Source organism: Marmota flaviventris, chromosome 9 (genome assembly GCF_047511675.1).
Source record: "Marmota flaviventris isolate mMarFla1 chromosome 9, mMarFla1.hap1, whole genome shotgun sequence".
Taxonomy (NCBI): Eukaryota; Metazoa; Chordata; class Mammalia; order Rodentia; family Sciuridae; genus Marmota; species Marmota flaviventris.
Window position 1 is genome coordinate 64986980 of NC_092506.1, and position 12817 is coordinate 64999796.

The window sequence follows — 12817 nt, forward strand, 5'->3', positions numbered from 1 at the left end:
TCCTGCTTTGGCCCTTGCTAACACACAGTACAAGATGCATTCCCAAAGTCAGCCGGCTTCCTCTGCACGCTCTCCGAGGGTCTTGCACTCTGCCCCGCCGGATCCGGTGCCCAGCAGTCAGTCCCCGGCCCTCGGGTAGCTGCCGCCCTGGTCTCTGCCCAGGAGGGCTTCCGGGGATACTTCTTTACCGGGAACAGAAATAGGTTGGGAAGGAGGGAGCGCGGGGGTCCCTTGGAGATGAGAAGGGTAGGCGGGTGGACCGGCCCAGAGCCGCCCTCCCAGTGCACAGCGAAAACCCAGCGACCACCTCCGGGTGTGCCAGCCCCACTGCGCGGTGCCAGTTCGCATGCGCATAGTACTGCGTGCCCGCCCACCCCCTGGAGGCCACGCCCCTGGCCTCCAATGGGTGGAGGCTGCGGGGCGGGGCCAGGCGGAGCAGCAGAACCCCGGGAGTCCGAGCTCCAGCCCCCGCCCGGGGCCGCCTCGGCTGCAGCTGATGCCAGAACCCGAGGCCACTGCGCTGGCCGGTCCAGTCTTGCTCCAGTGCCTGCTCGGTGAACGACCTCCCAGGAGTCCGGCTTGAGCCGCGGCGGCGCGGCAGGTAGGAGGCGCTGCGCGGAGGGAGGCGTGTGCGAGCGCGAGCTTAGGTGTGTGTGTTTCAGGGGTGTGTGTGCGGGTGCAGCGCCGGCCAGCGCTTGCCCGGTGAGCACAATCGGAGCAGGGGGTCGTGTACCCCGCGGACCCTGGGAGTGAGGTGAACGCTAGTCTGGAGGCCCGGGAGGCAGGGGCCTTGAAGATCCGCCGGGCCCCCAGGTCTCATCCCCACCTCCACCCGCAGCCAGAGGCTAGGGGCTTTTTTTTTTTTTTTTTTTTTTAACCTACTCTGGGTGTTCTGGGGGAGGACGTGCTTTCCTAGTGCAGACGCGCTGGGGCGCACTCAACACACGGGTTTGACTGTTTCTTTTCGTTTCCCTTACAAGTCCCCTTTCCCCTTCCCCCTCACATCCCTCCACCCATTCGACCTCCCAACCCCTCTGAGTTCCCCTTTCACCCCCGCCCCACCCTAGCTTGAGAAAGGCCAGGACCCCTGCCATCAGAGCCTGTTACCGTTCTTGGTCCACCTACCCAGGTTGCATGGGGGGCCTCCTTCCTTGGCTGCTGGGCTGGATGTATGACGTTGGGGACAGGGCGGGGTGGGATGGGATCTGGGAGAGAATGGCTCTTTTTTGATCCTGTCCATGTTCCCACCTGATTGGGGGGTCTGGGGAGTTGAGCCTAGGGGACCAGAGGTGAAATGGGACTGAAGATCCTTAATAGGTGCCAAGTTCTTTGCTGGCTGCATTTCATGTGGTGAATTGCAGTCCCAGGCCCCACACAGATGAGGAGAATTGGGCACAGATGGATGAAATGAGCCTCCCTATTGGAACCCAGGGCCACTGGTCTCAAGCCAGATTCTCCTGTGCCAGGGATTGGAGAGACAAAAGCTGAGGGCACCTGAGTGCCGAGGGAGACTTGGTGTGAGACCTCCTGGCGGAACCACTGTGTCCTGGAAGGATCATGGCCTCCCAGGATCCTTGGGCTGGTTCTTGCTCCTGTTTCCAAGTCCTGGGGTGGGGATGGAGAGGAACTGGGTGGGGTGGGGTTGGGTTTGGTGAGTCCAGCTGCTGCTGCCCCAGGCCAAGCCAGAGCTTCGTGCCACACCAAGAGGTAGGTGCTCTGGCAGAGTGTGCCCTGAGGTGCTACTTTTCTGACAGGGGCAGGTGGGGTCAATGGATGAACCCCTATCTAGAGGGCCTGGAGTTCTGGGCCTGGTCTGATTCTCGACTGGGAACTGGGATCAGTTCACTTGCAGAGTCATCAGAGCAGGGTCTAGAAGAAGCCCACCAAGCAGAAGAGAAAGGGAAGGGTGAGAGCGAAGGCCTGGAGGTGTGAAGCTGCGTGCTTGTCCAGGGTTGGGACTACATGGGTCAGGTGTGTGTCTCAGCAAGAGCCATCTTAGGCTACTGTGGAGGTAGGAGGAGCCACCATTCAGGCAGCCTTCCCCTGCAGGCTCTCTGTATAGCCCAAAGCCCTGCCCCCAAACTGGGCACCAGGAGGCCACTCTAACACCACTCCCACCTGCAGGGTCTGTCTTCTTTCTCCTTGAGACATTGGCTGTTTGTCTTCCTTCCTGCCTGTGACCTTGAGGCAGAGACACTCCCCTGTCTCAGTTTTCCCATATGTGTAATGGGGCTATGTGCAGCCTATCACGGGGGTTGGGGGTTGATGAGGAGGACGTAAGATGGGGTCCCTAGAAGCACTTTACTAGGTACATGGTGAGGGGTAGCCATTATTAATAGTAGTTGACAATCAGCATCATGTTTTCTTTCCCTGAGGAGAGAGTGGGGATAAGACTTTGGGACAGGAGCAAAAGGGAGTGGGGTCACTAAAGTGGGAGTCCCTCTTGGCTTTAATGGATGAGGGGAATTGCTGATCCCTGCAGGCCCCCCCACATGGATGGTCTCTGGCTGACCAAGTCCCTTGGCCTGGCCAAAAGGTCCTATCCCCTGGGAAGAGACCGGGCAGAGCCTGCTGGGAGCTCCCTCAGTAAGTCCTGTGAAGGTTCCCTTAGAAAAGCTCAGCAGGAGCCCTGGACTTCCCAGGCTGGGGAAGAAAGTGTCTGCAACCCCCTCCCTGCAGCCACTGGTGGTCTCTCTGTAGCTAGCATTGTCACCTCAGCCCCCTTCCCTGTCTCTGTCCCCACCTATGCCAACACATTGGGTGCCTTTGGAGCCCCTTCCTGCAGCTCCTCCAGCTTGCCCAGACACCTTTCTGCCCGTCACTCCTTGCCCTGCCTGGGTCAAATATAGCTGGCTTGCTGTGGTCCCCAGGCTTGGCCTTCAAGGCCCATCTCTGCAGCCTTTTCTCTGGATTGCTGGGGCCACCCTGGGATAGCTGCGAACTTCCCTTTGGCCTCAGGCCTTGCCTTTCCTCATTCATTAAAGGCAAAGTGGGCCAGGTCCCTTTGGGATTCTAATCCAGGTTGTCTTGGACACAGGAGTCTAACGTGTGTGTTTGCTGGACAGTAATGGTGGACTTACTGTTTCCCTTTCTCTTTGTTCAAACAACCTTTCTGGGGACCCCAGCTTTCCCAGGCCTGGATGTGTGGGGTGCCACTGGCTGAGGCGAGGGTGACTTGGAGGTATGTCTTGTGGTTTTTCTGCCACAGTAGGACATGTGGTCAGGTGTCGCAGAAGGGATCTGTGGCCCATCCATTGGAACCCAGCTGCCCATCACTGCAGGTCAGGCCCAGGAGAGTGGCCCAAAGCTGAGAGCCTGCTGGCCTGATCCACCTGCCCCTATCTAGCCAGCGTCTGCCATGGTGCCAGGTGACTTCTGCCAGTGAGGGACTCAGGTGATTTGCTACTAATAACAGTAACTAAGACACTGACATGCTGGTGACTTTGTTTTATGTTGGAGCAGTTCAAGGTGTAATGATTTTCTCCCTCATTTGCTGACTTGCCTAAACAGGGTGAGAGGGTGGGCTCCATTACCCACCTGTCCACTGCTCTTTATTTTATTTATTTATTTTTATGTGGTTTTGAGGATGAACCCAGTGCCTCACACATGCTAGGCAAGCGCTCTACCACTGAGCCCCAGCCCCAGCCCCTGTCCACTGTGCTTTAAGAACCGTGTTTCTTGCCTATTGCTGCTGTAACAAAGCACTAGCAAGCTAGTGATTTAAAACAACACAGATGTATTCTCTTGAAGTTTTGGAAGTCTTGCTGGGCACAGTGGCACACATGAGACTGTCTTGCTAGGCATGGGGCACATGCCTATAATCCTGGCAACTTGGGAGGCTGAGGCAGGAGAATTGCAACTTTGAGGCCAGCCTGGGCAACTTAGTGAAACCCTATCTCAAAAAACAAACAAAAAAAAGAAGTCTTTGTTTTGAGTCTTGTGGGGTTAAGAGTCAGGCTGGTTCCTTAGGAGGCTCAAGGGAAGATCCATTCCTTGTCTCTTCTGGCTTCTGGTGGCTGCTGGTATCCTTTGACCACATCACCCAGGGTCTATTCCATCGGGTCATTGCCTTTTCCTCTTCTGTAGTCACCTCCTCCCTGCCCCCTTTCTTTGCATGGTGCTGGGAATTGCCCCAAGGGAGGGCGTTGTGCATGCTAACCATGCACCCTGCCACCGCAGAGCTGCACCCCCATCCCTGCCTCCCTCATAAGGACGCTGTGGTTACATTTAAGACCCAGCCAGATAAGCCAGGATAATCTCCCCATCTCAGGATCCTAAATCACATCTGCAAGTCCCCGCACCATATAAGGCAACGCCCACAGGTTCTAGGGACTCGAATGTGGACATCTTTGGGGCCATTGTTTAGCCTACCACGGTTGTGGTGTCATTGCTGGCACCATGCCCAGCCCTCCTCCCGACCCCTGATGCCCACAGCTGCTGGCCTCTCCAGTCACAGTTCTCGTTACCCCATGAGGTCACTCTCAGTGTCTCAGCCTGGGAGGCTGCAGGCAGGGTCTGAGGCTGCTGCACCTGTAGATTGGAAAGACCTTCACTTTCTGAAGAGGTTGGCTGCTTTGCCCTTCCCTGGGTTCACTCTCCCCACCTGAGGATTGGCATATGGGTGGGACATCTCTGGCTTTGCCTGCTATCCTGAGTTTCTGATTGACCCCCTGCCTGGGCACGGAGAAGAGATATTGGCATTCAAAGCTGCTATGTGCAGTAAAGGACACACTTTCCGCAGCGAGCAGGGCCTGGGATTGCTGTTAACATGCTAATGGCCCCAGGCATGGTCAGCCATGCGTGTGTCTCCAAGGAGGGACTCAGCCAACCCCAAAGAGCCCCTGGCCCACATGCCATGGACCCTGCCCCAGCATGGGTCTCCATTCCACCCCCTCAGCCAAGGCTAGGTCATACCAGCCTTGCTTCTCTCAGGGGCAGCATTTTGTTTATTTATATAATTATTTTTAAATTTAAAATTTTGGGGGGTGGGGGTAATTGAACTCAGGGGCACTCAACCACTGAGCCACATCCCCAGCCCTATTGTATATTTTATTTAGAGACAGGATCTCACTGGTTGCTTAGTGCCTCGCTTAGTTGCTGAGGCTGGCTTTGAACTCGTGATCCTCCTGCCTCAGCTTCCCGAGCTGCTGGAATTGCAGTCGTGCATCACCGTGTCTGGCCTCTCATTTTATTTTTATATTTTTTCTTTTTTGGTGCTGGAGGTTGAACCCAGGGCCTGGTACATGCTAGGCAAGTGCTTTTCCACTGAGCTATACCCCTAGCCCTTTCTGTTTTATTTGAGACAGAGTCTAAGTTGCCTAGCCCTTGAACTTGAGATCTTCCTGCCTCCTCAGGAAGATTACAGGCATGTGCCACCACACCTAGCTGCTCTTATATTGTTAGTCTGGCTTTCAGGACTCTCCACCACTCAACATTTCTGAGCTACCCGCTCCTTCTATTTGTCTGTTTGTTTGGTACTTACTGGTGATTGAACCCAGAGGCTCTTAACCACTGAGCCTCATCCCTAGCCCTATTATATATTTTATTAGAGACAGGGTCTCACTGAGTTGCTTAGGGCTTTGATAAATTGCTGAGGTTGGTTTTGAATTTTCGATCTCCCTGCCTCAGCCTCCAGAGTCGCTGGGATTACAGGTGTGTACCATCATGCCTAGTGTAATCCACCCTTTGAGAGCTGGCTCAAATGCATCCTCCTCCATGCAGCATTCCAGGCCCTGTCTGAACAACTCCTCCCTCTGATAGCAGATCCCTCTGTCTTCCTGAAGTCTCCATCTCTCCCTCACCAGGCTGACCCCTAGGGCAGAGCCCTGACTCCTCACTGCCTGCTTGGACAGGCACAGAGCAAATATGAGTGAAGAGGATGGGGGACAGACACTGAGTGGGACCCCCGTGGCTGGTGAGGGTCACCATCTTAGCCTGAGGGAGAGGTGGTAGGTCACACAGAGCAGCACTTTGACATGGGACAGGCTGCTGCCTCTGCCCTAGATGCTTCTCTTCTCCGACTGAGCCTCTGCGGTTAGAATAGCACAGCTCATTTCTATAGTTGTGCAGAACTTGCTCTGAGGAATGGCACCTCAGTTTCCCTGCATGAGAAAAGGGTGCCAGTACTCATCAGGTTTTAAACTTTGCAATCAAGAGGCGGGTGTTTTTTTTTTTTTTTTTTTTAGGGGCATAGTTTGCTTCTGTAGGAAGTGGGGAAAGAGGCTGTCCTGTTGACAGACCCACCGTTGGAAAAAGGCAAGGAATGTCCCTCTCTCCCCCTTTCCTCAGCAAGAGCCTGTAGGCCAGAGAGGGCATGGGCTTGCCTGGTGTCACACAGGGCAATAGAGCAGAAGTGGCTTTTGTGATCTGAATAAGTGCCTTTGCCAGATTGTATCCCCTGGAGGGGAGTGAGTGGCATCTGTATCCTGGACTCTGTATGTTACATCCTCACCCTCCCCTGGTAAGAGAGAGAATGCCCCTTGCTAGGAGTGCTCACTGCTGCCCCTCAGCCCAGGGCCTTCTCTACAGAACATGGTGCTGGTCTGGGGGCCCCACTGTAGTGTGACCCACTGTCCTGGGTTGCCCACAATGAGGGTTTGTCCTGGGATGTGGGTCTTTGAGTGCCAAACCCATGGCAGCCATCTCCTGAGACTTGAGACTGAGCCTGGGGAGAAAGCCCGCGCCTTCAGGTTCTCAGGTTCTTTCTGTCCCTGCCCAAGGCCCACGGAACCTCTCCCCTGTCATCCTGCCTACATCCACCTCCCAGCTCCCTCCTGTTCCTGACGCCCTGGACAGGACCCAGTTCCCAAATCAGGAACAGCTGTGGGGTCCGGCCTTATGACTCAGTCAGGCCCACCCAGAGCCAGGCCAGGAGGCCTGGTGCTTCCTCACACCCGGGCCACCGTCCATGAGGACCAGATGGGACCCTGTGCCCTATAGGTCTGGCCTGCCCTCTGGTGCTCTGGGTCTCCTAGCTGCCTGGTTGGAATTTTAGTTTTGTTTTTGGTGGTGCTGTGCGTGGACCCCAGGGCCGGTGCCTGCTGGGCAAGTGCTCCACCCCCCAGCCACAGCCCCACCCCGTCTATGCTAGGCAAGGAATGGATTGGACACAGACAGAAATGATAAGCGGAGGGGAGGAGAAGAAAGACAGGATTTCCCGGCCCTGGTGCCAGCCTGCCTGGTGTTGGCTGGAGTGACTCACAGGGCCTGGCCGCCTCGGCTCTGGAGCCAGAGCCCAGGAGCCGGGAGACAGCGGGCCCGAGCCAGCTCTCCTTCCCCACCTGCCTCCCCCCATCCTGCTGTCGCTCCTCATTATGAGAGACGGGTCCAGGGAGGTCCGAATACACCAACAACAGAACAGAGACACACGTTAAAAACATTCTTAAAATGGTGGCCGGCCGAGCGAGCGGAGGTTGGCAGTGAGGCGTGGGATAAACAGAAGCACTGGGGCTGGTCTGTGGCTCAGTTGGTAGAGCCCCTGCCTAGCATGCTCGAGGCCCTGGGTTCCGTTCTCAGCACCATGAAAGTAGAACCACCACCAACAAAGCCCCCGAACAGAAACGCAGGTCATCAGTCAGCTACCAAAGGCTGAGCCTCCACCCTTTGCAGGCGCCCCCGTGGCATCTGCCTTCCCTGGCCGGGGTCACTCCATCAGCATCTGACCCCTGCTTCTCGGTGTCCCCAGTGGGAGCTGACACCACTCAGCCCGGTGTCCCCAGCCCTGCAGAGCTGTCCTGCCATGCACACCCTAAGCTTCTGCCTGAGGCTGAGCTTTCTGATCCTGCCTCCTCCTGGGGTGTTTCACCACTGAGCCACATCCCCAGCCCATTTACTTTTTATTTTGAGACAGGGTCTTGCTAAGTTGCCCAGGCTGGCCCTGAACTTGCAATCCTCCTGCCTCAGCCTTCCGTGTTGCTGGGATGCATGCGCCACCCATCATCCCCAGCTCAGCCTCCAGGAAGCTTGCAGCCTTCCCTGCTCACATGGCAAAGGGCAGTGGTCGGGGGCGGGGGTGTCTTGACTGGAGTGGGGGTAGTAGGAGGTTGAGGAAAGGAGGTGAGGGGCGTGGGGGACTTTGCCAGGTTATGGGTGGGAGCATCTCTGTTTTCTTCCATTGGCTCTGGATGACACCTACCCTGCCAGGCCTGTGCCTCATGAGGCACTCCTGTGGCATGTGGGGGAGGGGTCGAGGCCCCCCACAGCCAGTTGGCACCCTGTAGAGCTGGGTCTGCCTCCCACAGGAATGCGCTCCTCTTCGTTCATGTGTGGCCTTGCCAGTTCTTAGCCTTCCTTCTGGTATTTCTGCCCTTGTTCTTGTCTTTTTCTAGTCTGTCTTCCGTGTGGCAATGTCCTAGGTCATGTTTTGTTGCTATAACAGGACACCTGAGACGGGGTGGTTTGTAAAGAGGTTTATTGGGGCTCACGATTCTGGAGACTGGGAAATCCAAGATTGGACCCAAGGTCGCATCAGGTAGGGACTTGAAGCTGCTTCAACTCATGATAGGAGGCAGAAGGAAAGCAGGCAGGTGGGAAAGAAAGGGGACTGAACTCTTGTGATGGGTAGCCCATTCCAGGGCTGTGACCCCATGACACCGCCCACCAGGATCCACTTTCCAGTGCCACCTCACTGAGGAATTCAGCCTCAGCGTCGGTTCTGGTGGGGACAGACCTAATCCAGCCACGCATGGCAGGCATCCAGCGGATCTCACTGAGACAGGTGTAACTGGTTCTTCCCCTGCTCAGCACCTTCCAGGGCTTCCTCACCTCAAGACAAGACTGATGCCTGTGGGGGGCATCCAAGGACCTCTGACTGGGTCTTCTGTAGCCTCATCTATGATCCTTTCCCTGAGCACTGTGCCCGCACTCCTCAGGGCCAAGAACATCTCCTGAGATGGTCTGAGGCGGCTGTAAGCCCTTGCCAGGCCCCAAAGAAATCTGCAGGTATGGGTTCCACTGGGATACAGGACATCTCATCTGGCCCCTCTTGGACTTGAGCGCTCTGAATGGCAAAGCCACAGTGTCCTGAGAGATAGAGGAGGGGGCTGAAGATCAGAGAGGTGGAGATCTTCAGAAGGTCACACAGCCTGTAGATGACAAGGCCTGGTCCAGGCTGACACTCTTTCCTGCTCTGCCTTTCTGGGTCAACCACTTAGGCTTCTAGTGTCCAATGTGACAGAGCTGTATCTGTGAAGAGCCCAGATCTGTTAGGGCCTAGGTCACCAGATCTAGCCCTCCTTCTTCCCAGTTCCACTGTGCTGGATTTTAAATCCTCTTAATGAAGCATAACTGATCCACAGAAAGGTGCATAAATCATAAGCATACATGGACTACCAAAGTGACAACCGCCAAGCACATGCCTAGCAACTCGGGAGGCAGAGACTAAAGGATCACAAGTTGGAGGCCAGTCTTGGCAGTTTTACAAAGGGCTGGGAATGTAGCTCGGTGGTAAAGTACTTGCCTAGCATGCACCAGGCCCTGGCTTCGATCCCTTGTACTTGAAAAAATAAAAAATAAAGTGACCACCCCCCCGCCCATAACCACCACCCACGTCACTGAAGAGTTTTGTCGGAATGACAGAAGCCCCATCATGCCCCTTCCAGTCCCAAACCCTAAAAGTAGTGCATTAGTTTGGATCCCAAATGTCCCCCAGATGCCCCTGTGTGAAAGGCTTCGTCCCCAGGGAGGTGCTCTTGGAACGTGGTGGGACCCCGCGGGACACTGAGAGTGTGCCCTTGGAGGAGGACTCTGGGACCCTGGTCTCTTCTTCTTCTTTTTTCGCTCCACAGCCATGAGGAGGTGAGTGTTTTTTTCCCCCTTGGGTTTCCGCCATTGCCACCCAGATCCCCACCAGAGGCCTGAAAGCAATGGGCCCCCAGTCAGGGACTGGAAACTCCAAAGCCCTGAGCCAAAACAAACCTGTTCTCTTTAGAAGCTGCTATCTCGGTGTTCGTCCAGTAATGGAAAGCTGAGAGTGGTCACTCTCTTATTTTCTGTTCACTATAGATGAATTATGCCTGTGTTTCCCTTTTTTTTTGATTAAAATTTGAATGGACAGAAATTATATATATTCACGTACAGTATGATATTTTGAAGTAGGTATACAAGTGTGGAATGGCTAAATCAAGCTAATTAACGTATGTATTATCTCACCTTGTTTGTGTGTGGTGAAAACACTCAAAGTCCTCTCTCTCAGTAACTTTTAAGATATAATACATTATTAGCTGGCATGTGGTGGCACATGCCAGAGATGGCTGGAGGCTTAGGGAGGAGGATCACAAGTTAGAGGCCAACCTCAACAAGTCAGTGAGACTCTGTCTCAAAAATAAAAAGGGCTGGGGATGTGGCTGAGGATCCAGCCTGGATGGAATCCCCAGTATTGAGGGGTGGGGGAAATGCCCCACATTGTTATTAACTGTAGTCACCATGTTGTACAATAGGTCTCTTGAACTTATTGCTCCTGTCTGAAATTTTGTATCCTTTGGCCACTGTCTCCCCAGCCCTCCTTCCCTAATATCCACACCAGGCCCCTGACAGCCATCCTTCTATTCTCAATCAGTTCAGCATTTTTAGGTTCTACATATAAGTGAGACCATGCAGTACTTTTCTGGCTCATTTAACCTACTCTCCTCCAGGCTCATTCATGTTGTCACAAATGACCGAACGTACCTCCCTCTTTTATAAGGCCAAGTAGTATTCCATTGTATCTGTGTACCACATCTTCTTATCCGTTCACTGGTTGATGGATACTTGTTTCAGTATCTTGGCTGCTGTAAATCACTCTGCAGTGTAGCCATCTCTTTACCACACTGACTTCATTGCCTTTGGATGTTACCCAGCAGTGGGACTGTTGGATACAATGGTAGTGTTTTTGTTTGTTTGTTTGTTTTTTTGGTACTGAGGATTGAACCCAGGTGTGCAATGGGTTCACCCCCATAACTCAGTGTTTAACCAAAGAGATGTTAACCACTGAGCCACATCCCCAGCCCTTTTTTATATTTTATTTAGAGACAGTTCTCACTGAGTTGCCTAGGGCCTTACTAAGTTCCTGAGGCTGGCTTTGAACTTTTGAACTTGCGATCCTCCTGCCTCAGCCTCCCGAGAAGCTGGGGGGTTACAGGCATGCAGGCTGTGCCACTGCATCTGGCTATTTCCAATTCTTTAAGGAATCTCCCTGCCGCTTTCCATAAGGGTTCTCTAATTTACATCCCTCCTACCATGCACAAGGTTCCCCACCCCCCATGTTCTTGCCAGCACTTTTTGGTGGTAGGTATCAAACAGTATTAGATCGATTTGGTTTTGATTTGCAATTACCTGATGATCAGTGATGTTGAACTTTTTTTTTTTTCATTCCTTTTGGTCATTTGCTTGTGTGTGTGTGTTTTTTTTTTTTTTTAATGTCTCTCTGCATCCTTTGTCCATTTTTTAAAAATAAGGTTGCTTTATGCCTGTGGAATTATACAAGTTCCTTCTATATTTGGGACATTAACCTCTTACCATATATATGGTTTGCAAATGTCTTCTTCCATTCTGTCCTTGTCTCTTCACTCTGTTGATGATTTCTTTTACTTTCATTTGGTGTAGTACCATATGCCTATTTTTTGCTTTTCTTGCCTGTGGTTTTGGGGTCAGATGCAAGATGGTCATTGCCTAGACCAATGTCGTGGAGTTTCTCCATGTGTTTTCTTCCAGTAGTTTTACAACTTTAGGTCTGAAGTTTAAGTCTCTGATCTGCCTGAACAGATTCCTATGTTATGATACGTGTCTTCTGCATGTGAACGTCCAGTTTCCCAGACCACTTACTGAGGGGACTGGCCTTTCCCTGTTGTGTGCTATTGGCACCTTTGTTGAAAATCAGTCAACCATAAACGTGTGGATTTAGTTCTTGGCTCACTCTTCTGTCCCATTGGTCCCTGGGTCTGTTTTTATGTTAGCACCATGTTGCTTTGATGATTGTGATTTTGTACTATATTTTGAAGTCAGGTATTGTGATTTCTCTAGCTTTTGTCCTTGTTGCTCGAAGACTTCTTTCATTTTTTTTTGTTTTTTTCTTCCTTTGGGGGGTCTTTTCTAATTCCATATGAATTTTTGTATTCTTTTTTTCTATTTCTGTGAAAAATCTCTTTGGAACCTCCCTAGATTCCAGAAGGTTGCACTGAATCTGATTGCTTTGGGTTGTATGGATGTTGTGACACTATTAATCCTTCCAATCCTTAAAGAAAGAATCTTTTCATCTATTTCTGGACTGGAGCTGATTTACAGGCTCACTGATTATTAAGTATTCAAGTTTGTTGATTTCGTTGTTTTGATTCTTCCCTTTTCTACAGATTAGGGATTGAACCCAGGGGTGCTCTACCACCAAGTCATATCCTCAGCCCTTTATAGTTTTTATTTTGAGACAGTCTCACTAAGTTGCTGGCCTTGAACTTGAAAGAATACTGATTTTTGTACATTTCTCTTATGCCTAGTTTGTTGAAAGTTTTTCTCATGAAGGATACTTAGTTTTGTCAAATGCTTTTCTTGTGTCTAATGAGATGGTCATGTACCTTTTGTTTTTTATTCTGTTTACATGTAATGTGTATCCCATTTATTGATCCTTGATTCCCAGTGATCAGTACCACTTGATCATAGTGAATGATCCTTTTAATGTGCTGCTGAATTCTGTTTTCTATTATTTTATTGAATTTTTGTTGTTGTTGTTCTGGTACTTAGGATTGAACCCCATAGACCCATTACCACTGAGCCACATCCCCAGCCCTATCTATCTATCTATCTATCTATCTATCTATCTATCTATCTATCTATCTATCTATCTATCTAT

General features: G+C 52.1%; 1 protein-coding gene across 1 annotated transcript in view; it reads left to right on the forward strand.

The window, feature by feature from the left end:
- The first annotated feature begins 431 nt into the window (after positions 1-431).
- Capn5 (calpain 5) overlaps positions 432-12817 on the forward strand; it is a 55472-nt gene continuing 43086 nt past the window's right edge. The window contains exon 1 of the mRNA XM_027942555.2: positions 432-601. The gene's annotated coding sequence lies outside the window, so the exon portion shown is untranslated. The remainder of the gene's footprint in view (positions 602-12817) is intronic.